A 13,399-nucleotide genomic window follows, 5' to 3' on the forward strand; every position below is an offset into this window, starting at 1 on the left:
TCTCTCTCTCTCTCTCTCTCTCTCTCTCTCTCTCTCTCTCTCTCTCTCTCTCATAGAATCTCAGTGCTGTGGACTTTCCTTAGGATCTTCACATAAATTTTTGCTATGTTATATTTTAACTTTCATTCAGTTACAGGGATTTTTAAACTTTCCTCTTTGATTTTTGTTCTTGACCCAGTTATTATTCAATAGCGTGTTGTTTAGATTCCATGAGTTTGTGTACTTTCTGTGGTTTACATGGCTGTTCGTATCTAGCTTTATTTCATCATGGTCAGCTAGAATGTAGGTTGTGGCTGTAGTTTTCCTATTTCTTTCCCAGATCTTGCTTTGTGTTCTAATATATATTTGATTTCAGAGAGGGGTCAATGGGCTGCTGGGAAGAATGTGGGTCTTTTAGTGATGAGTGAAATATTCTGTGGATTTCTGTTAGGTTCATTAAGTAGTGATGTCATTTAACGGTAATGGTTCTTTAGTTTTTTTGTATGAATGACCTGTCTTTTGGTGAGAATAAGATATTCAAGTCACACACTACCACTATGTTGGCATTAATCTGTGGTGTTTAGATCCAATAACTTATTTTATGAAGTTTGGCGAGTCCATGTTTGGCAGATAAGCATTTGGAATTTTGATATTTCCCTGATGGATTTTTTTTCTTTAATGTATATGAAGTGAACTTTCATATTTTTTGACTTGTTTGATTTGAGGTTTATTTTTGTCAGATATTAGAATAGATAGAATAACCAAGCCTGGCTGTTTTTAGTTCAACTTTCATGGAATATAGTTTTTCAGCCTTCTATCCTGTTTATATCTATAACTGATGGTGAGATGTTTTTCTTGGAGGCAGAGAAGAAAGAGAACCTATTTGTCAATCGAATCTGCTAGTCTGTGTCACCTTATTTGGGAATAGAGACCATTAACTTTAAGAGTTATTATTGTACAGTGTGCATCAGTTCTTGTCATTTTTTTTGTTTGTTTTGGACTGTTTCATTAAATAATTCTTGAACAACCATCAAAGGAGGTCTATTTATTGCCTGGGACATCTTGGCTGTGGTTACCCTTTCCATACCAAAGTATTCCTTTCAGTATCCTTTGTAGAACTAACTTCTTAGAGATTATAAATTCCTTTAATCTGTCTTTATTGTAGATTTTTTTCTTTTCCAATCATGACCAATGGTTTTGTTGTGCATAATAGTCTGGCCGAGAATTTGTAGTGTTTCATAACTTGAAGAATATCAATCCAAGCTCTTCTGGCTTTTAAACTCTCCATTGAAAAACCAGTGGTTATTCTGTGGGCCTGCCTTTGTGAGTGACTTGACCTTTCTTCCTTTGTTTACTTTGTAAGTTTAGCGTTTTGACTATAATGCTGTGGGTGGTTTTTCTCCCCTTAGTCATATCTATTTTGTGTTCTGTGTGCCTCTTACACCTTATATCTCTTTCCTTAGACTTTGGAAGTTTCCTTCTATGATCTTGTCAAAAATATTTTCTGTGACTTTTAATTGGGCTTTTTACTCTTATTGTTTTTAACTATTATTCATAAATTGGGCCTTTTAATAATTTCCCAGTGTTCTGGCCACATATCGGCTTTGTTTTTAAGCTTTAATATGTTTTTTTGGCTGAGCGATCCAGTTTCCTTAACCCTGTCTTCAAGACCTGATATTTTTTACTCCACTTGCTTCATTCTATTGATAAGACTTTCCACTAAGCTTTCTTTTTGGTTTACTAAAATTTTTATTTTAAATTTGATTTCAGCTTGACTTTTTCTCAGAAATTCTACCCTTTTAGTGAATCCTTTCTGTATGCACTGGTTTGTTTTCTTTTATAATGGTTTGCATTTTCTACAGCTTTGGTTCTGGTATTTATTCAGGATCTGTGAGTTTTTTGAACATTTTTATTATTCTGAAACCATTGCCTTATTTGTCATTTAAACTGCACTTCTCAGAGAATATTTTTTATGGGAGAGCCCATTTTTGGGAAAGGTATGTTGTGTTGGTTATGTATGTTCTTTATGCTGTTTGTGAAATAATCAAGTCATGTAGAGTTAGGTCACTGGCAGTACTTCTGGAACGAATCTCTACCCCACTTGTGTCGAGTGGGCATTTAAATATCCATTTTCTATTATCACAACTTCTCACTTTGTGCCCCATCAAAATAGTGCTTGGAATTCAGCCTTGGGGCCACTCAGTGTTGATGTGACAATGGAGTACCAGAAGGGGTCCTGGCTCAGGCAGGGGTAAGTGTGGCCTGAGCTTCTGTAGAGTTAGAAGGCTCTCATCTTGGTCTTCAGATGTCTCAGGGTGGTGCCCTGGATATACAGATCTCAGGAAGTAGGGGTGAGGGTGGTTACTGGGGGTGGTCCTCAGGAGGCAAGGGTGGAATGACTTTATGAAGGAGGTACTCAAGATGCACTGAACATACCTACTTTTATAAGCACAAGCAGTTATGCTATGACAACCACGTGGTTGTGATAATTTTGAGCAGATAAACTATTCACACACACACACAAACAGAAGCAAAAAAAAAAATCCCTGTCATTGTGGTGAATAGTTGTATGCACTAGGCTTTATAACTGTATAACTGTGATCATCTAAAAATACCATGGGAAGTAGCCTATCTTTTGATAAAATTGGCCAGACTCAGGAAGTGATCACCACTGCAAATGTGGATGCCCAAATTGCTGAGGCACAAGAGAAACTTGGCCTTCACAAATTCGGGACCACAAAGAGGATGCTTATTTTTTCAAGGGAAGCACTCCGTAGTGTTTGCACACAAAGAAAATGCTGTGAAAACGCACTGTCAGAGAATCACATCTACAAACGCACATGAGACAAATTCCAAGTCTGTTGCACAGTTTGCACCTCTGGAATCGAGAAGTGAGGCGAAGATGAAATGCATATCACAGAACATTGTACAGAAATGTTTGTCAATTTAAAGGTGAAGGAAAATTGCTCAGAGAGACACAGAAACAAAGGAACTTAGAAAAAAAAAAGCACACTTGACATCTGAGCATGTAACCAGCACTAGAGCCACCGTGGGGAGAAGCCCATGGGAGCACACACCATTAACTGTAGTTTGAAGGCTCCCAGTTGGGAGAACACTTGCTGTGCTTTTTGTTCAGGCTCTGGCTCTCCTTAAAGGAGATGTTCACGTGGTGCTGCGCATTTTGAAATTCTATGATCTGACATCCACTCTTAAGAATACTCCCCGTTACAAGACGTTTCACTCCTCTGCTGCGATTCTGCGTTGATTTGGGCACATTGAAAGTCTATTCCTAGGCATTCCTACACAGATCACCACGTTGGCAGAAATAATTCTGGTACCAGGTCAGCAGCATCCCCAAATGCCCTCTTATTCTACTGTGCACATGGTGAGTTTTGAACTAGTCAGTAACTCCACTGGCTTTTGTGCAATCACTTTGGACAGAGGAATTGAAGGAATCCAGTTGGAACTGACCCGGAAGCCTTCCCGAGGGCTTAGCTCTCACAGAACTGGAAGAGGCTGCTCTAGTCTCCAGGAATAAAGCCATTAATAGTTTCGAGGAGCTGTAATGATCAGAACCATGAATAATCAGAGAGGCAAGAGAGCCCTAAAGGCTCAATAATGGCAGACACACACTGGTGTGTGTGTGTGTGTGTGTGTGTGTGTGTGTGTGTGTGTGTGTGTGTGTGTTTGTGTAACCAATAGGTATCGAATTGGACTCTAGATTCTCTAAGTAGGAGAACATTCATGCCTTTCACTGGAAACATATAATATTTGCCCATGGCTGGTGAGGTCATGGTCTCTGTGGGAGAATCTACCAATGCCGTTTTCCTAAACGAGTGTAATTTCTAACTGCATACTCAGAGCTCTCAGCATATTACTGGCTAGAAGGCATGTAGAGAAATGACGATTTTTGTTTGCTTGTTGAAAACTGGACCTAAGGCCCTACCACTCACCTACACACAGCTCCTGTTTAACTTCAATTTATCATTCTTTTGTCAGCCTAAAACCTTCCCCCAGAGAACAGTTCTCTCACCTCTGCCTGGGATTCTGATCCTAGAGATTTTGTTTTTCAGGATCTCAACATTTGAGATATGTACTCTTTGGAATTATGACAGTCAGGACTTTAGACATCAGGGCCTTTCGCCTTACACTCAGGATCATGGTCTCAGGGATTGTGCATTTGGGGATTATGGTTGGCATCACTTCCCCAGAACCATCATAAGGAACCCGGATATGTAGAACCTTGGCTTTAGCCTTGTGAGAGCCATTTCAGGCATCTACTCTTCAGAATCCAAGGATATATTTGAGTTATTTCAGGGCTTTGAACTTGTTACATCAACAGCAGGAAGCATGTTACCAACTTAGTGAAAAAGAGAATACATACGGGTTACAAAGAAAAACCCACACCACGATGCTCACGATCCCTGCATAAAGTTAAAGACTATGCTAAGATGAATATGAAAAATGAGAACACAGCACGCTTTCAGTTATAAACTGGGCAGGACTATCAGCATTGGTTAATGGAGTGTTACAAGAATTATCTAGGGAGTGAAATAGACACAGAACAGGAACCCAGGGGTTGTGGGAGTTTAATTCGGTTCACTCTGCCAACCTCAGGTCAAATCACACAATTAACTGATAAGGTAGACATAATTACCAAGTAGAAAATTTTGTTCTTTGTGAACCATGGGTAGACATTCTTTCTCTGAACCCCAGGAAAAGGTATAAAGTGTGGTTGCAAATTAGTTCACAAAGAAAATCTTAGTACATGTCTAAAAGCAGTATTACCCCTCCCCCCTTTTAACATTACAAGAATAAGATTCGAAAACAAAATCTCAAAGCCCCAAGGCATCAGTATTGGATCCAAAATGAAAACAAAACAAAACAAAACAAAACAAAAACAAAAAACAAAACAAAAAAAAAAAAGAAGAACCACTCAAAAAGAACTGTGTACCATGATGAAGTAGGGTCACTGCTGTCATGAACGGCTCTTTCTGTAACCCATGTGTCATGTGTCTGCTGCATCAGAAGCAGAAAGGTAAAGCACGTGGCCACACCAACTGGTGCAAAGAAAGCTCTGGAGTGAATTCAGAATCCATGTGCGATTTCAAAACGTAACAATGAATAAAAAAATGTTTTCATTTATGAATTTAGGAATATATACTTATGTGTATACATGTATTTATATGTATGCATGTAATGACAATAAAAAAAGGAACCATGAATGTTAGAGAAAAGAGGGGTATATGGGATGGTATAGAAGTAGGAACAGGAGGAGGGTAATGATATAATCTCAAAAATATAGAGCACACATACACACAATTTATGCTACACACAGTCCTGTATGATCATATTTGACATTTTCCCAGATTAACTCAGTTACGCATGTATCTTAAGGTATCATAGATTTGTGCATTTGAAGTTTATTTTATACACCATAGTCAAGTAATGACCTCATGTCTTCAGCATACCCTTCCAAGGTTCCAGTTATTTCGAATGAACACCAGCTTCACAATACTAACCAAGATCTATAGCATGTGTCTCCTGTGAATAAAGGGGAGACATGACTCACCCCCGCCACTGCGGTCCTCCTTCCTTCACTCCTCTCTCTCTCCCGCCCCATGCCCTGTGTATGCCTGAGTCAAGTCCTAGAGTTAGATGACAAGTAGCCTGCTTCTTGGTCCTGTGAGTCCTTCATCCAATGGGAAGACAAGCCAGAGGAACAGCGGCTGCCTGCCTTCCAGTTCGCTGAGACGAGATTGTCAGGAGTCTGAACCAAACGGAGGCAATGGCAGAGGAAGGGTTGTCTCAAAGAGGAGTTAATATGCTTCTTAATGGTAAGACATCCAACTCGGAAGCCCACATATTGATGGACAGTATGGTGAACCTGACAAGTCTACAATGCTGCTGGAGACCCAGCTCAGATGTAGCTGCTTCCGCATGGCTCACAAGACTACCCTCAGCAATTACTGGTGCTACAAAGAGTTCCTTGCTCTTGCCTATAGGCAACATTTTCAATCATCTACCTACCCCAGACGTATAAAGTCACCCACAGCACAGTCCAAGAACTTATCTATGACACATACATACACATGCTCCACAAATATTTGGTTAGTGAGGAAGGCTAAGGCCACATTTTAAGTTACTCTAAACTAAACTTTATTTAAAATTCACATCTAATAGGTAATAGCTCCTTCACTGTTAGCCTGCCTCCCCCTGCCCCGTTCATGTTAAAGCCACATGTCCTTGAGCTCTTAAAGGGACTATGCACAGGTATGTTATTCTTAGAACTGACTCTTGAGTACATCAGCTTTACAGCATACTAAGAACACCAGGCTGGTGCTGGAGAGATGGCTCAGTGGTTAAGAGCACTGACTGCTTTTCCAGAGGTCCTGAGTTCAAATCCCAGCAACCACATGGTGGCTCACAACCATCTGTAATGAGATCCGGTGTGTCTGAAGACAGCTACAGTGTACTTATATATAATAAATGAATACATTAAAAAGGCATGCCAGGGCCCAGTGTACACACTGCTCTCATAACACCTTGCACACTATTGCTAATGTCATGGTCCAGTGGAAGCTGTGACTTGTCCAGTGTTGCCATCTCACATGGACTCTGGCTTTCTGACACCAGAGGATGTGTGACCCCACACTCACACTCCTTGAACACTGTGCTGGCTGGTCAGATCACATAATGTACAATCTCACCTATTCCTGTTACACATTCCCTCTGACTTCACATACACCACCAGCGGAGGATGCGGCAACTGTCCCTCAGCTTCTAGCACATACTGCATGTACCCCTGGTTTGTGAAGCCAGAGGATATTTGACCCTGGTGCATAGTTCCACCATGCCATGCACATCTCAGGTGGTTGTACTGGAGGACACACAACACTTTCAGCACACACTATGGATTCCATGGATCCCAGCTAATGATGTCAGAAGCTGTAATCCCTAAGCTGAGCCAGGATCCTGTCAGCTACCTGATCCACGAATCAATACTATGTGTCCCCATGACTGAACTTCAGAGAAATTGAACAGAGCCATGACTTGACAAGGCGAGGTGACACCAAACACCAATCCAAGCCACCAACCACCACAGGTGTCCAGAAGGAGTTAACTAACAATTCCAGATGTGTGTGTCTCATTGAAAAACCACAAGTAACATGACATGCCAATAACAGAGGTTCTCAATCTGTGGGTCATGACCTCTTTGTGGGTCAAACGGTCCTCTCACAGGGGTCACATATCAGATATCTTGACAATCAGATATTCACATTGCAATTTATAATAGTAGCAAAGTTGCTGTTGGGGCTCACCACAACATGAAAAATTTGTATTAAAGGGTGGCATGCTCTGTTAGGAAGGCTGAGGAGCACTGGTTCCCTCTTCCCCAAATCACCAGCCAATAGTAATGGCCACCAAGGAGAGCAGTTTAGACAGAATTCCAGACAAAGATTTAAGCAGAATGATCATAAATATGCTCAAAGAATTGAGAGACCATGAATAAACTTGTGAATGAAGCCTAAGATAGTATGAATAATCTCTTGAATGAATTCCAAGACCACACAAGTAAACAGATGAATGAAATAAAAATGGGCTATTGGGATATAAAAATAGAATTTGTCAAGGAGAGAGAAATAGTAAAGAAAAACAAATCAGATGATTCTGAAAATGAAAAGCTCAATAATTCAAATAAACATTCCCCAATAGAGTGGCTCATGTGGAGGACAGAATGTCTGTGGCTGAGGATGAGCTGGAGGAACTGGACCATTCTGTTGAGGTTTGAGGGGAGCACACAAGACATTTGGGAAGGCACAAAAAGACCAAATATACAAATTATGGTGAATAATATTCATAGTGATAGTCATAAATAGTAACAGTAATGATAACAGTAATAATTCCATGTCAAAGATATTGAAAATGCTTCCAATAAACACATAGGAAACCATTTCCCAAACCTAAGGAAAGACATACCAATGATCTATGTACATGAGGCACACACAACACCAAGTAGATAAGAACAGGAAAAAAAAAAAACCCTCAGCATGTCCTATTATAGTTAAAACACCAATTATACAGAACAAAGAAAGAGTTTTGAAAGCGAGGAGAAGGATCAAGTTACACATAAAGGCAGGCCCATCAGAAAAACAGCGGATTTGTCAAAGGAATCTTTCAAAGCCAGGAAGCTAGGAAAGGGTATATTTCAGGTCCAGAGGAACACAGATATTAAAACAGACTACTATGTTCAGTGAAGCTATTTGTTATAATTGAAGGTGAGAGAAACCTTTCCATAATAAAGGCAGCCTATAGGCACTTAAGACCACTAAGCTAGCTCTATGGAAGAATCCAGAAGAATTCCTTTGGTCTGAGGAGAAGGTTAAGCCCAGAGGAGAAGCCACAGGAATACAAAAGAAACTATGGCAGTTTTTGATCAAAGGAGGACTAAGAAAACACCAAACACAAACCAACACACTGAAAGGAATGAGCACACTTCCGACAATACTAACTTTGTATGAATGGACTCGACTTTGGAGTCAAAAGACACAGACTAGCAGATTGGGTCAACAGATTGCGCTGTGGACTACTCAGCACACACCGCATCTGTTGTGTCTACCTCTGCGTCAGCCTCCTACTCTCTTCACAGGTACTGCACACACAGTGCAAAGCTCCAACTTAAATGCTGGTCTTCAGTCTGTTTCCTTGACAACTGGAAGCCATGCTATCAACCTCACAAGCCTGTCTCAGTGCCAGCTCCCTCAACTGTGCTTAGCATATTCCAGACACGCAAGAATCTGAGCTGTGGTTCATCATGTGTCCATGGACAGAAATGTGTGTGCCCCATCCTAAAGGCAGAATGAGAGCAAGAGAAACAGGACCATGCCTGACTTCTTTCTCATTCAAAAAGCTCTGCAAACACAAAAGTTAATAGCTCTATTTAAAAACAGAATTCAATTAATTAGCAAAGCACTTAAAGTCCAAAAGTCAAAAGCTATGTAGTCTCAACACAAAGGCTATAATGTTTAAGTTCTTCTGTGCATATTTTACAGTTATAATCATGCTGTGAATAAACTCTCATACCCTGAATTATTTCTATAGATATTATTGCCACTCCTATTTCATTATTGTGCCCTAATAACTGTAATTTTTAAACAACAACATAGGATTTATTTGAGTGGGTAAACTATAATTTACTTGGCTCTTTTCCAATTCCTTGACAGCTGTGTAGTTGCTATAGTTTTCGACTTTTACAAACCAAATCAGGTAGGGTAAGTTAATGGAGACCGGTGCTGTGTGGTCAGGCAACATGGATGCTCACAACATTTGTAAGCGGTGAAGAAGGATAGAAAGGCTGGGGTTTGTGCATTGTAGTATCTGAAGGGTGGGAGCCACCCTAGAGGCCACTGTCATTGGTGCTGCTGGAGTGACCTAACACCAGCTGTTCTTTTCCGTCCTTCTATAGTCACTTCACAAAACCCAGAGTCTCAAGAGAGAGGGCAAATGCCTGACTTAGGGTAGGAGAAGACCATATGCCTAGATTCATACTAGAGTCAAAACTGCACAGAGTAGGGCAGAGGGATAAAGATGTTTAAAAAAAAAATAAGGACACTGGAATTGTGGGACAACAATTCACATTTCCATTGTATGAATACTTTGTCTTTGGGACAGTTTTCTCAATTGCCATTTTCCAACTTGGGAATAATTGAGTAAAAAGAACTCTTGGTGGGGTGGTTTGTACTGTGTATCTTCATAAATATATATATATATATATATATATATATTATATATATGTGTGTGTGTGTTGTGTGTGTGTGTGTGTGTGTGTGTGTGTGTGTGTGTGTATTCATGCTTGTGGAAGTACAGAGAAACCCTCATCAGGGGTCAGCACTCCCCATACACACATATTCTGCATCCACACATCCAAACAACTGGGATCAAAAGACATTGAGCATGTGCAGATTTCTTCTATTATTGCCTGAATAATACAGTACAGCAAGACCTTATACAGCTTTCCCATTACACTAAGCATCAAGAGCAGTCTAGGGACACATTGAAGCGTTTGAGTGAATCTGTAGGTGACAGACAAACACTACACCATTTTATATGAGGGACTTGATCATCTGTACATCTTGGTATCCCGGGGGTCCTGGAACCAATCCCCTGTGGGTATTAGGGAACATCTGCGGTTGTGAATTGCGAATTAAGAGGAGGACTTGGCAACATGTAGCCACGAGAAACAGTTCATTCTAACAATGTCTGTATCTAAATAGTAGCTAAATGTAGCTAAATAGTATGATCTTTTGGTATAGGGCCAAGACTGCTGTGAGGTTTATGTGGAGGTTCCTGGTGTTCCCTGCACAGTTACTGACTGACAATGTGCTTTTCTAAATTCCCAGTTTGGAATTCTGTGAAAGGGATAGTTCTTTTAGAAGAGGTAACCTTATAAAATCATCTGGATTTTTTTTTTTAAAAATATGGCTACCCACTCTGAAGCTCTCGCTGTTGGCTCGCCCACACTAAATTCAACATCTATAATTTTACATAAATGATTTGCTTTTTTTTTGAGCCCTTCCAAAACCCTCAATTTAGTTTTCATTGAAACATCAACTCTCTTATTTGTCCCATTTCTGTTTAATTGGTTTTCATGTTTCTTTTAATTACAAAATTAGAAAAACAGTTCAAGGAGTCTTAGTGGGCTTGGGAACAAATATAACTCATTCTTGGTACGCAGACAGCTCTACTGGTGGGAACACAGGAACACAGAGTGCTAGAGAGTGTCCCTGGGTGGTGAGTGACATTGACCCAGTGGGCAGCAGCCTGTCTTCCTACCTCACAGAGATTGGCTGGTCGGCCAAATAGAGTGGTTTAGAGATATCGTTCATGCTGGTTTGAATGAAATTCCCTTGTGTCATGATAGCTGCATGCTCACTTCTCTGAATCAGCTGGCTATGTACAGCTTCTACCAACTACACAGCAGAAATAAATATTTAAATAAATTGCATCTTGCTTTGGCTGCTGTTCCATAAAACAGTGCAGCACAACAGTGATTTGCACAGCATTTCCATTGCTGTGTAGAAGTAACCAAGAGATGCTCTAAAGTACTCAGGACCACCAGTTTTCACTGTAGACACAGCACCATTTAACTTCAGGGACTTCTTTGGGTATCCTCAGGGGGTTGTGAAATTGATAAGCCAATGGATGCCAAAGAACAATAGAACAGTGCAAAAGCCACAACTCCAGGGCTGGCAGAACACACATGTTCAGGGTTGTCAGGGAAGAAATGTGACAATGAATGAGAGAAGGGTCAAGACTGTTTCCAGGCAGTGTCTCTGCATGCTTTCCCCCATCTTCCTATCAACTAGGAAAACTATTGCATTGTCAAAATCAGTTACTCAACCATGAGTGTGCATCGGGCTATTTCTTGGCTCTTTATTTTGACATATTTATGTCTTTCATCTTCCGATAGTACATACAATGTTTATATCTACATAAGACAATAAATTTGAAACCCAGTTAGAACAAGGTGGCATACTTTATTCTTTTATAGAATTATTTTATATAATCCAGTTTAAAAAAAATAATTTGTTTATTTATTTTATACATGAGTGCATTGTAGCTCTCTTCAGACAGACCAGAAGAGGGCATCAGATCTCATTACAGATGGTTGTGAGCTACCATGTGGGTGCTGGGAATTGAACTCAGGACCTCTGGAAGAGCAGTCAGTGCTCTTAACCGATGAGCTATCTCTCCAGCCCCCAGTTTTTAAGACATTAATCCTAGCTTCTATTTTCTTGCCTTTCTACATACTAAGGCTGCCATTAATGATGCCATTTTAACACTGTAAATCTGGCTATCAACTTAAGAATTGATATTTCATATTTCCTGAATTATAAAATGCATAAGTATCATATTTTTATTTCTGAATTTTTTTTTAAATCTGAAAATGCCTTGAATTTCTTAATTCCTTAAGAACATGTCCATTGGCTACAGAGTTCTGATTTGTTAGCAGTGGAAAGTATTTTCAGGTTTCTGACGAGAATCCACTACCATTCCACTTGTCCCCAGTAGATACTGTAGTGTCTTTACAGTTTAGTCTTCAGCATTTTGCTTCACATTTCTCTCACCATTACTGATTGCCAAGCTTCACAAGAATGGCCCATGAAGCACTCAATGTCTTTTCTAGCCCAAAGTTTCAAATGTTTCACAAAAGAGTTGAAGGGCTTATAAGCCACAGGTTAGGTGTCTCAGGATCAACATTGCTTTCCTGATATCAACACTTTTCATTTGTTGAGGTAAAATATCCTGACAAACAAACAAACAAACAAACAAGCAAAACAAAAACCCAAGAAAAACCAAAACCAACCAAATAAACAAACAAAACCTCCAAATCCAGCCCAAACTACCACCACCACCACCAAAAGAAACAAACAAAAAACAAATTTTAGAAGTAATGGTTTATTTGTGGTTACAGTTCTGGAGGGGCAGAGTCCATTGTGGTAAAGATGTCATGGCAACAGGGTGGTGAAGCACAGTTGCAGTAAAAAGCAGGAAGCTGAGTGGTTACATTGTATCCATATACAAGAGGCTTGGAGGCTTATGTTAGTTTCTTACTCTTTTTTTGTCCAGTTAGGGAATTTTTAGTCTTCAAAAAAATTCATTTTTAAATCGTCAGGTTCCTCACTGGACCAATCTCCTTTCCAAAACTAGGCATTTCCTGTGGAAGAGAGACAGAAAGCTTGAAAAGCCAAGCATTACGGGGGCCAGGTATTTCACAGTCCTTTATCCTTTTCCTGGTTCTTGTAGTTTTCCTGTCCCATCTTCTGCATGATCCTCAAGCTTTAGAGGGAATGGTAGTGAGCAACCAAGTGCCACCTATTTACAGCACCCCGTGCAGCCATATTGCATCACTAGAAAGAAAGGCATGTCCAATTAAGACTAAGAACAGCAATTGTTAGTACATCTAAGCAGTCTATGAGTGTAAACTTAGCCAAACAGCACTTAAGTCCCTACCAAGAACTTTGGTTTTCTCCCACCAAAAACTTGTGAATCGTTTCTAAAATAGTACTCAGCATAAATTGACTCCTATGGAGTGGGTCTCAAGTCTGGCCAGAGAGCCATTGGTTACCACTGAAGCAGGCCATGCCACTATCACACAAGTGGGCGCTCTTGCTTGGAAGGAGGAGATTAGAGTTCATAGAGTTCTCAGCTGGGCGAGACCACTGCCTTTTCCCAGCTCAGGAACCTGCAAAGAGAATTTTTGGGCACCATGAAAGTTAGCTAGTTGAGAGGAAAGTTCCATATTGCTTTTTTAAATCATGCAACCACAGTGTGTCTTTAGCAGCAAGGTATTATTATCTAGCTTCGGTGGGCAACCAAGAAGAATAGCAAACATTTGTATTGTTCTGGGGGTAGGGGA

Source organism: Micromys minutus (assembly GCF_963924665.1).
Source record: "Micromys minutus genome assembly, chromosome: 1".
In the NCBI taxonomy this organism is placed as follows: Eukaryota; Metazoa; Chordata; class Mammalia; order Rodentia; family Muridae; genus Micromys; species Micromys minutus.